This window comes from Protopterus annectens, chromosome 6.part0 (assembly GCF_019279795.1).
Source record: "Protopterus annectens isolate FY-2018-M chromosome 6.part0, PAN1.0, whole genome shotgun sequence".
Classification (NCBI taxonomy): domain Eukaryota; kingdom Metazoa; phylum Chordata; order Ceratodontiformes; family Protopteridae; genus Protopterus; species Protopterus annectens.
Genome location: NC_056737.1, coordinates 288,877,110 through 288,889,293, shown reverse-complemented (window position 1 = coordinate 288,889,293; position 12,184 = coordinate 288,877,110). Strand labels below are relative to the sequence as shown.

Sequence of the window (12,184 nt, the reverse complement as noted above, 5' to 3'; positions counted from 1 at the left end):
TCATGTGTTTTGACATACAGCAAAATTATTCTATCCTCAGAAACTACACAGTCACTGGCCTTATCATAGTTAACAGATTCCCCAGATACCATAATTCAACACTATACCTACCATTTGATAAACACTTACAAGTCAGATATGACCTCCAAAATTTCAGCTCCCGGAACAGAGCGGTTGTTTGCTATACTTCAAGAGTGTAGCACATGGAAGTAGCTTTTAATCCTTGTGTGGTGTTTGTCTTCTTCCCAGTAATGTCACCATGGGATATTGGCATATTTAAGTGAGGGCGTGGCAAAAGCTTATACTGTTTCCTAAAGGTTTAGTAGGTCTGCTTTTCATTTCTTTAATTTGTTCTGTTTGTTGTCATCAGGATGTGTATTGATTTCTTTTAAGGGATCCTAAATTATCCTTTAATGTTACTGTCATCATGTTGCCAGAAAAAAGACATAACGTAATCTCTGCAACCCCTTTAAGTACTCAGAGTAGCAAATAATTTACTGCTCTTTTATCTCAAATAAGACAAATAGAAGAAAGTGCCTGTACTGCAGATAGTCACTTAATTTTGTTGGTGTGGTTTATAATATTCTTAAATGTTCAGACTACATGAAATAAAACATCCTTGTAGTTAAGTTTTCTGATCTACATATCTATGAAAAAGTACCAAAAGTTACTCTAAGGAAAATATAGAGCTGCTGCAGAATTTTTTTTTCAAGTATACTTAAAGCAGTATATTGTTAACAGCAGTTCATATAGCAGAAGATATAAATGACCATCTACAATGAACACGTTTGGTGGCACAGAGATTTCCTCAGACGCACATGTGGAACTTTCTCTATGACAGCATTCCTAAATGAGATCATTGTGTTAAGCTAATTCTGTTTCATCACGCTGCACGTTTTTCTTCTTGTTGCCATACCTCTTAACTTCTTTGCTTCAGATTTCTGAGCAAAGACAACAACAACGGATGGACAAAGGCCGAAACTAATTAACATTTTTTTTTTTTATAAATTTTGCACTAATTCACTTAAAAAGTTAATAGAACCAATTGAGTTTGCATCACACACATAAGAAATATGAAACTCTAATGTCTGGCATCACAAACTGACTGTATGCTTTAGCAATTTACCAGAAAATCAAAAATGTTATAAAGTAGAACACAAAATATGTACTGCAAAATCAGGGGCAGCTGGGTGGATGGTATATTGTTTTTACCTGCCATTTGTTACACAGTAAGTTGCTCTTCATTTATCACATTTGCTTTTAATATACTGATAAGGTACATTTTGTTCTTTTTACTTCAGTCAGACCAATATAGACTACTAGATAATAAACCAAAGCTAAATAAATTGTGCCAGCCCCATGTGGCTTGCCTTCAGAAGGGCAGACAGGATGTGAGATAAGCTTTTACCTTTTTTAATATTTTTTGGATCCCTGTATCTGGAAATCATCTATCCAGTGCTTAAGACTCAGCCCATTTACTGCCTACTGGAGGAGATCCAGTCAGAGAGCAGCCACAGTGCAGGTAGCCTTCATGTGATTTTGTAATGCAATGCCCTGCTTGCCCACACTTGCTCAGTTGTGCTTCTGGAGATCGGCATGCAGAAGGTGCAGAACAGGGCTGTCACTCATTACCACAAGAGGCTTATTAAAATCAAGTTTATATTTACTTGTATTCACAGTCATTAAATTAGAGCTACTGTGTTATTAAATAAGCAGAAGTCTATCACATGTAGAAAGAAGCACCAAGCCCAAAAAATAGCAAAGTCATATTTTGCAGGTTACTTAATTCACTTCTAGGTGCACACCAGCACTTGTTGCCTTGACACTGAATTCTACAGTTATTCTGTTCACTTTTCCCCCATTGCTTGTTCTGCTCAAGATAAGGAAGTGCTTCTTCAACATAAGTTACTGAAACTTGTATAAAGCCTTTTTTCCACAAAGAAAATACTTGTGTTTTGTTTTTTTACAAAACCATTGTTATCTACATTCATCACTGTATCTATTATATGCTTATGGACACACTAGTATATTTTCTGCAGGGGTCTAAAGAAACTCAGCGGAGATGCATCAACAAATGTAGCTTCATGAAATCGTCTTCATTAAAAAGTCACTGAAATAAACACATTCAAACAAAATGTAAACAACACAAGCAGAAATGTCATTTAAGCAGCATATCACCCTTTATATCTTCTAATTCCAGTCCTAACATTAAAAGATCCTCTAACCCTTTAGCCTTAATCTAACCCCAAACCTTAACTATAATCCTGGTGAAGACTTTCTCTGTAACTTTTCAGTCAATGAGATAGGCACATATTATATAAAGGGCTTCTGCTAAGTGGCTTTCATTGATTGTGGCATACTGTTAACTAAATTCTACTTAATGAAGTTACATTTTGGAATTTATCCTTTTTGTGTGCCTCCAATTTTAATGCAAAATAAGCAACACCTGCCTCACAAAAACTAGATTTATATTATCAGAAATTAATGCAATCGTCTTTTATTTTGGTCTCTGGTATGCATTCCATTGTACTTTCATCTCGGTAACTCTCTTGTTGGTTGTCTAAAAGCATTCACTTTTCATATAAGAAGTCCATAAGCAGCAACCACATTCTTTTAATAGAATGAAAGTAGAGTATAGCAAATGCTCCTCTAACATTTCCTGTGCTACAGTTGCTTATTTCTGGGCATGTTCAGTTTTGTCAGCTGATGCTGCTACCTGGGTATTTCATCAGGAGCAACACAAGTTTTCTTCTCTTTCTCTTCATCATAGAGGTTGACAAATGTAGACATCCCAGTAGGCATGTATAGTTAGATACTGCTTAGTTCTTAAAAATGAATGCTGATCAGATTTTACACTGGAAAGTCTTGAATCCCAAATGTTCAGGGTTGCCATCAGGATGGTAATATTAAAATGTCAGTCTGAATACTAGAAAGAAATGATCATGGGCTTGATTCCTTTTACACAAATGTACAGGAAACGGATTCCTAGGAATTTCATATCCCATTTGTAAGTATCCACAGCATGTTATTAGATATAATGTCTGTAGGCAGAAAACCTGTCTGGTAATTTTGGTTTGGATATGGCACACATTTGGGAACTGACTTAAGAGTCTGTGCCCTTGATGAAACCTAGTTAAATAAGTACTTACTAGATGAGCTCTGAGGAACCTCTTGGCTCGATTCTGCTTATTGTATATGTGTGTATGTGTGTTAAATATAATTCGTACTTTTTCGTGTCAGGAAATCTTACCAGGCCTTATTACATATGCTGGAAGGCCTGCATCTCTCCTTCAGCTCATTAAGTCTGAAGGGAAAGGAGAAACACTAACTGATATACGTGTAATGCAAAGAAAAAAATTCCTGGAAAGACCCAGAGAAACTAGAATCTTTACTGTGTACTACCTTGAACCTGTTGTAGTGGAGGCACATGAGATAAATGCAAATGAACCCTTGGAGGTTTGGTAGACAAACCCACTGACTATGGACTCCACTAAATGTTTGAAGGTATTACACAATGACACTAGCTGGGTCTTTCTTGAAGTATTTACTGATTGTTTTGTCTGTGTGATTTTGTCTACAAGAAATGCCGCTACAGCCTATCAGGTCTGCCTAACTGAAGCTACATATTGTAATATCTTGAGCCTTTGTCTGTTTCCCAGAATCTCTTTTTCCTGCTCTTACATTATTTTCAGTGATTATTGCTTCCACTATCGATTCTGTCCCCGTCACCTGCTGCTCTCAGTCTCTTGTACTACAAACTCCTTCCCTACTAGAGCTTCCGTGATCTGAAACATACTTCATCATACACTGAGACAGGCAGCCAAGTTGATTACTTCCTCCTAAACATATTAAGATCCAACTTTAGCAAAATGCAAACTGTCAGGTGATATTACATAAATTACAAGTACTTCTGATTTGTTCACACTTAGGTTATCACTTTGGGGAAATCATTGCATAGCATTATTAAGTTCCTATAACTGAGCAGTTACTGAAATAAGGCCTATACGGCCCAGTTCAAATATCTATAAATAAATAAAATCCTTGTTTGCCTATCTTTTGTTCTGCTGCAAGAATCCACACCATGCCTTGGTCTTTGTCATGCCACCTTTCTTTGCCTGATACTGCCATATGCAAGCTTTTCTGTTTAGAATTATCCCTGCCAGTCACTTGGGCCACAGCACACGTTGTGTGTGACTATATCATGCAGACAGAAGGGATTCTAGAAAGTCAATAAGGGCACAAGCTGTAATAATATGTAATATGAATGAGGCAGCCCTGAAGGGCCATAAACGCCCTTCCTGCAGACAGAAACTGTTTTTTTTCTTTAAATTTTGTGTTTTCTTCTAACATACACCATTCACATGATTTGTATGGAGAGTGTTTTATTAATGGATGTATGTTTAAACTGTTAGATACACAAGTAAATTATTTAGTAACGTTTGGAATCTGCAGCTTTCCATACAGATATCCTGTCTTCCTCGATTTTTTGTGCAAAGTAGCTTTATTGACTGCTAATTCAGTTTAACAAGAAAATAGATCAGTGTCCAATCAACACTCATAAACATATTTTATGAGAGGCCTAAAATTATAACCAATGAAAAAAAACAGAACATAGTTAGGCTGGTAGATTTGCCACGTTAACAGAATGCTAGCTGTTAAAATGAGTCCCATCTGTCTATTAAACTTGCATATTTTGCATGTTTCTAACAGAGTCTAGAATATAAATCATTTGCACTCCAATCCTGTCAGAGATCCAACCTCTGATACCTATCTGAGTTCAAAGCAGGAGATTTATAGGACGTATTTTTGAGCCAGGCCTACTCTCTTGATTTGCACTTATTTTGGTTGTATGTGTTCTTAACATGTTTAAAATGTTATATAATTGTCCTCATCTAATTATTTCTTCTGATAGGTTTGAGCTTTTTTTCAGTTCTGTGTGAAGGCATTCCTTATAACCCTTCAACTCCCCATCAAATACATGACTTTGCTTTTTGCTTAGTAGAAGTAGTTACAGACTGCATGTACCTTTTCAAAGCTGTGAGGCACTTAGAAGTCTCAGATATGTCTGTGTCACTCCCCCTGACTCCTCTGACTACATCCTGAGATCTTGTAACCTTTCCTCATGTGACACTTCTTATATCCTGCTGTTTACAGAAATTCTTTTTTCTTCGGTAGCGATAACTATATAACATACCTGACAAAGACACAGTGGCATTCAGTCATTTATGTCCTTTTGAGATCACCTTTATTTAACATTTTCTTACATCAGTTAAGGGAAAGAAACATGTTCTGAACTCCCATTCTTTTTTGTTCTGTTCACAAAAGATACAGTCACAGGGGCATCTGAAGAAGAAAATTCTAAATGGTATGTCAGGCTGAAGCAAACCTGTCAGAAACCCAGTATGAAGGGAGAAACAAGACACTCAGGAAATCTATTGCAGGGAAGCCTGCATTTGTGTCTGAATGTTACAGATTTTAACCTCAAGGGAGAAGAAAGAGAATGTTTCAAAGCATGAATGCTGAGCTGTAGAACCACGCTTCGGGCACACATTCAAGTAGCCTTCCTTGTGACCGAGGGTAATGATTATCTTGGAGCTAGCTGCAAGTTCATTAGGATTTCTAGCTGCTATTTGAAATACTTGGGAAAGAATGTTACTTAAATGTTAAGGACATTCTGATGCATAGGCAAGCTGGGTCACATGAATGATAAGATTTTTTTTAATGCAAATGATTCAGATGGAAAGTGGCATTAGTGGTTACAGAAATACCAAAATGAATTAAATGTTGTTTTTTTTTTTTTTTTGAAATTAGAGCTGCATTTGCAAGCCAGGGAAAGGATCCTGAGATTCATTTTTAGGTTATTAATTAAGCAGTATGGGCTTAACTGAATCTGAAAAGTACTATACTAAATGCCACATTAATGTAATTTGTAAATAAAATAATTTTGTTTTCTATCTTCCTTTTGGCTACCTGTATGCACATGAAGGGTTTGGGGGAGACTAGGAAACTTCTGACTGTACAGAGACACAAATAAATGAAGGTTCCCGTGGAACCCCTTATATTCACAACAGTTCCAAATGAAGATTAGATTTCTTTAATACATTTGTTTTGCCTGTGTCTACCTTTGAATGTTGGGGGAATACACACTAACTCCAAGACTGCAGTGTCTTGGATTATTTCCCTTCCTGTGAAGGTAGGGAGGTACAGCCCCCTGCAAAAACTCTTTAAAGGTGTAACAGTCAGTTTTAGATTGTTCTTTGTCCTTTTTCCTGGTCTCCCTTGCTAACGGTAAAGGCATTCCTGTGGGACCTGAAGCCATTCATCCTACAGGGGTTGGAAATCTTCTTCCAAGTCTAGGGTGAGAGCTGTTCAGAAGGCCATCACTTAAGCAGACATTGTTGTAATTTGTGCTCTTGTTGGCATCTGTACAATGAGAACATTTTGCATTATTGGTCCTAGCCTTCTCCCCTGGGGGGGGGGGGGTGACATGGGTACCTACATCACCACAGCGATTGCCTATGCCCTTAAAAGAGGTCTTGTCATGCTCCTAAATGGGCCTTCAAGGACTAGCACTATTGGTGTGGGTGACCATACCACATTATTCCTAAAGTGTCTCCTGCCATTCAACAGAAATTGTGTTGGGCTGCAGTGGCATAGCCAAGATGCACCCCTCCCCCCAGGATGGCCATGTGTTGGGCTGCGGTGGTATAGCCAGGATGCACCCCTCCCCCCAGGATGGCCATGTGTTGGGCTGCGGTGGCATAGCCAGGATGTACCCCTCCCCCCAGGATGGCCATGTGTTGGGCTGCGGTGGCATAGCCAGGATGCACCCCTCCCCCCAGGATGGCCATGTGTTGGGCTGCGGTGGCATAGCCAGGATGCACCCCTCCTCCCAGGATGACCATGTGTTGGGCTGCGGTGGCATAGCCAGGATGCACCCCTCCCCCCAGGATGGCCATGTGTTGGGCTGCGGTGGCATAGCCAGGATGCACCCCTCCTCCCAGGATGTCCATGTATTGGGCTGCGGTGGCATAGCCAGGATGCACCCCTCCCCCCAGGATGGTCATGTGTTGGGATGCGGTGGCATAGCCAGGATGCACCCCTCCCCCCAGGATGGCCATGTGTTGGGCTGCAGTGGCATAGCCAGGATACACCCCTCCCCCCAGGATGGCCATGCCTATTCTCCCCCATTCTGCCACGTATCGGAGCTTCTAATTGAAGTTGTGCTTTATTCATCTGTGCCATTTCAAGGCTGTGAGTTTTAGAATTCTGGTTTTGTTGAAAATGCAGCTTCCTTTTCAAGGTGTCAGGACTCTAGTATCAACTGACAGATCAAGGTCAGGCTGACAGATCACATACCTGATACATAGAGTCAAAGTTTAGGAAAGTTGAATGTCAGAAATGCCATAATAGTTGTATGGTTGCAAATTTATGGTTACGTATCTACTGCATCAAACAAAATCATTCTGTAGTCTGTGCTTTTTAAATGGCCTTTCTGGGAAGAGTGCGGCAAAAAACAGAGTAAAGGGTGCTAAAGTTTACTGACACTGGATTAGTTTAATGGTCAGGTCAAAAGTTTAGGGTAGTAAAGAACACGTTTGCTTTATGTCACAAGGGCAAGGCCATGCATATTGCATTTATGCCAATCCTTATAATTTTTTTAAAATAATTTGTGCAGTGAAATATAATAAAGATTAACATTTAAAAATGCCTGTCTAATTTACCCCAGCTTTATGTCATTGCATTTTTATTTTTAAATAATTTGTTTTCTTAACTGACTATTTTTTCAGGATGCTAAGTTTACTAAACATGTTTTTACTTAAGTGTGTTACATCAAAGATTTTTTTTTTGGTATTATTGAATGTTCAGAGATGTGGGTTGTCTATGCTGGATGAGAGCCCTACTCTTGAGGTAAGGGGTTGCTACCTTCCAGAAACTGGTTTATAAGTTGTTGATGGCTATGTCCTTTCCATGCCATGACGTGGAGAAGAGGTAAACTAGATAAGGCAAGTGAAATGGGGCTGGTGGAGAAGTAAACAAAGAGAGAGAGAGAGAGAGAGACACTGCGGGGAAAAGACAACAAGAAATGTTTCTAGTAGTTTTACTATCATTTTGGTAAAATGGATAAGGTAAAACATTGAAAATCTGTGGTACAACAGAATGGCTTTGTTTGTTTCATTTACAATATTTTACGTATTTCTACAACAATGAGAACTACTCTGCATGCAGAAAATGTTGTGGCCCATAAGATCTATGTTGCAAACTTCTGAATGTAAATATCTCAATATGAGGTGCAGTACCTGTCATGTCTAATCTTTTTCCTGGACAAACATCCTGGTCTTTTATTGGCATTGTGTACGTCCTATGCATTTCATGCAGTATGTGTTTTTTTTTTTGCTACTACATCCTTTCTTCAGATCACTCTGTAATTGTCATCTATGACTTTATAACCATCTGCTATCCCTTTTTCAATAGTCCTTCCTATAGCAAGACAACACTGCTGCCATCCCAGGCAAGGTTTTTAGAACGCCCTTCCTTCCTGCAGTAACTATTCTCAAAAGTAATTTAGTAACAGGGGAGGGGGGTAACCAATGGTTACTTGGCCTGAAATTGTAGAATAAAGAGAACTGTGCTGCAACTGTATATATTCTCACATTTAAAAAAGCAGAGTTTGAAAGGTTGTGAATATGTTTGTCAGTTTTAATGGAACTGGCAGTGGCTATTGGAATGAAGAACGGTGATCACCATTTAATATAGACATCAGCGGAGCAAGTGATTTTTGTATTAAATAGGCTAACAAAGAATGAAAGTATAAGCAAACCATTATGTACACGAACTGAAAGCCAAAAACATGGTATTTGAGAAAATATTACAAACCCAATCACAAGGAAAACAGAAAAAATAATTGGAAAAGTAAACAGACTCATATGATAGACAGGCAATAGAACTCTTTTACAAAAGACCACATCAGAAAATGGAGATGAAAGGGAAAAACCCTTTTAAAAATTGGAGGAAGAGAAGAGCTAAAAGAAGGGAAAGTGAAATAAGAGTTGCTTTGAGGACACCATTAGGCCCAGTGCATAGACGGATTGGTCTTCAGCAGGTCAAAAGTCTAAAATGGCGGAGAAGTGGAGGGAGCAGTGTAGTAATAGATGGCAGCCATCTGGACATACAAAGAAAATGAATGCATAAAATGGTGCTCAGCCTTTTGAAAGAGGCTGTCACTTACTGGGTCTTTGAATAAAAACTTAATCCATGCAAAACTGCACCTACCTTCATCTCAAGTAAGTTTGAGGAATTAGAGCTGACAAAGCAGTGGATCATAAAGGGCTCAAAAATACTGGAAAACATGGATAACCCCCTGGAAGTCTACCGTAAAGGGGCACCGGAGACATTAACAGTACTCTGTGATAGCAGGGCAATATATTCAGAGACATATCTTGTGTATAAAATGGGGCTATCTGATATATATTGTTAACAGTGAAGACTTCCATGTGAAGCACACTTAAATTAGTATCCATTCAAGTCTGCTCTTGAGCTCCTCCCCTTATCACTACTAGCACTGAAACTCCTGTTAAGTGTTTCTAGGTTTGCAAGTACTTCACCATGGCCTCTCTTTTGCTATTTCAAGATATAACACCTTCATTTCTGAAACGAGGTCTCCCAAATTGAAAATAATCCACTGCTTAAATAAACTGGATCGTGAAGAAGTAAAAAAAGAAAATGCCAATTTAGGTATTTTTATTATTTTTGTCATGGATGCCCAATTCTGGGATGGATGCTGCAAAATAAGGGATTTTTTTTTTGTTTTTATTGTAGCACATTAAGTTTCAAAGACAGAAAAAAGCGTAACACTTCACATTTCTGGAGAAGAAATTAGCAGTTTCAGTTTTGTACTAGAAAACACACTGAAACAATGAATGAGTATATAATAGACCTGAAAAAAATTAACTCTGGATTCAGCCTAGGAATAGTTAGTTGGGTCTAATGGCACCTGGGACAGCCACTCATATAAGACTGCCTCAGACAGAGTTATGGAGCAAAAAAGTCCTCTAGCTCTTGACAAAAAACAATTATGTTTCTACATAAAAGCTTTTTGCTTTCCTTCACTACTATATCAGCAACATAAACTCATCGCAGGCATTCTAGCATTCAGTGTTACCCATACTGATTTTGGTGTGCTGAGGAACAGTAAGCACAAAAGTAACTTGCAGGGACTAAGCAGCACCTCTTGTAAACTGCCAGTCACACTATCTGAGTCTGAGTCTTGGGCAGCCACCCCCTTTGCCCCCCTTACTTGCATCTTTAACAGCTGCTGAGAGACACTACTGTATGTGCAATAAATGGTGAGTACATGCAAATGAGGTTATCATTTACACAGGGGAATGGAAGCAGTTGGCCAACATGGGGAACTTTCCCCTTTTCCCCACTGTAGTGCGATCTTGATCTTGGAGATGGTATATTTAGTTAGGGGGGTGAGGGGGTGCAGTGCCCCACCTGGGTATGTTTGACATACTGCAGCATGTTTGTTGGTTGAATATTGGCCAACTGCCTCCATTCACTATGTAGAAATCCAGTGATGTGAACATTTGCTTATGTGAATATTCAGTGTTTTCATCTCGATCGAGTGTAATTTTGATTATCTGAAGTAGATATAAGTCACCACCTCCCAGCATATGCTTACAGGACTCACACTCAAACAATCAAAACACACTCATATAGAACCTTAAGGAATCTTGCCCACTTTGACTAAAATAAATTTATAAGCATTTTAAAATCTCAAAACTGGTATCCACTAAACACACTCTCCTTAGACAAGGCTGTTGACTATTTCAACAAACTCTTTTTAGACACTCTCAACAGCTTAGCTCCAATGCGTATTAAATGGACTAAAACTAATCATGCTCCCTGCTTAACAAAACAAACCAAACAAACTATCTATCTTAGAAACAAAGCCTGGAAATTATGGCTGAAAGATAGAACAAAACACAGTGAACTCCACTACAAACAACTCCATAACAAAGCAAACAAGCTAGTGATACAGGATAAAAAGGATTATTTTTCCTCAAAACTAACTACCTCATATAACAATCCAAATAAGTTCTGGAGGTCTGTCTCTACTCTGCTCAATCCAGGAACCATACAAAATCCACCCCCTGCACCAGAAAAGACTCCACAACTAATTTCTCAAGACTTTAACACCCATTTCATCTCTATCATTCAAAAGCTACTCAGAGACTCCCCACCTGACCCAAACTCAAACCACCCAGTACCCACCAAACACACCCCCTCCACTGTAGATAATAGCACTACTCCATCAGCCTACTCCTTTACAGTCCAACCAGTGCCCACCTCTCTGATCCTGAAATTCTTAAAAAAACTCAAACCTTGTTCACTTTCTGCAGATAATCTTCTCCCAGAATATCTGCGACTAGCAGCTACTGCAATTGCATACCCAGTTAGCATTCTCATAAATCACTCTCTTTCTGAATCTTATGTTCCCCATCTATGGAAAAAAATCCATTATTACACCACTACACAAAGGTGGAAACTCTGATAACCTCTCTATCGCCCTATCCCTATACTCTCTCCACTATCAAAAATCCTAGAAAAATGTGTTCACACACAACTACTTAAACATCTCTCAGATAATGCTCTTCTATCCCCTACCCAACATGGGCTCCATCCAGGGCATAGCACCATCACTGCCCTCCTCTCTTTCTCTGACACCGTTAACAAACTCACAGATGCAGGTCACCCTACCTCAGTAATCTTACTAGAACTATCTAAGGCTTTTGACACAGTGTCACATACTAAGCTACTAATTCAACTGTCAAAATTAGGCTGCTCCCCAAATATCGCTTAACTGGTTCACCTCTTACCTACAAAATAGAGAACAATCAGTAAGATGGCTTAATGTACAACCTAATTACCAAGCTAATAAGATAGGGGTACTGCAAGGATCCATTTTAGGACCACTATTGTTTAATATCTTAATCAATGATCTTCACAATGTTTCCCACATCCAAAGCCTCATCCAATATGCCGACGATTCTACACTAATATCCACATCCAACAATTTCTCAGATCTCCTCACAGTTGCACAAAAGGCTTTTACTTCTATTGAAGCTCAGCTTATTAATGCACAACTTATGTTAAACCCCCAAAAAACTAAACTTTTACT

General features: G+C 38.8%; 1 protein-coding gene across 1 annotated transcript in view; it reads left to right on the top strand.

Moving 5' to 3' along the window:
- Positions 1–12,184, top strand: part of LOC122803823 (neurexin-3-like) — a 2,450,564-nt gene that overhangs the window by 334,990 nt on the left and 2,103,390 nt on the right. The window lies entirely within an intron of this gene.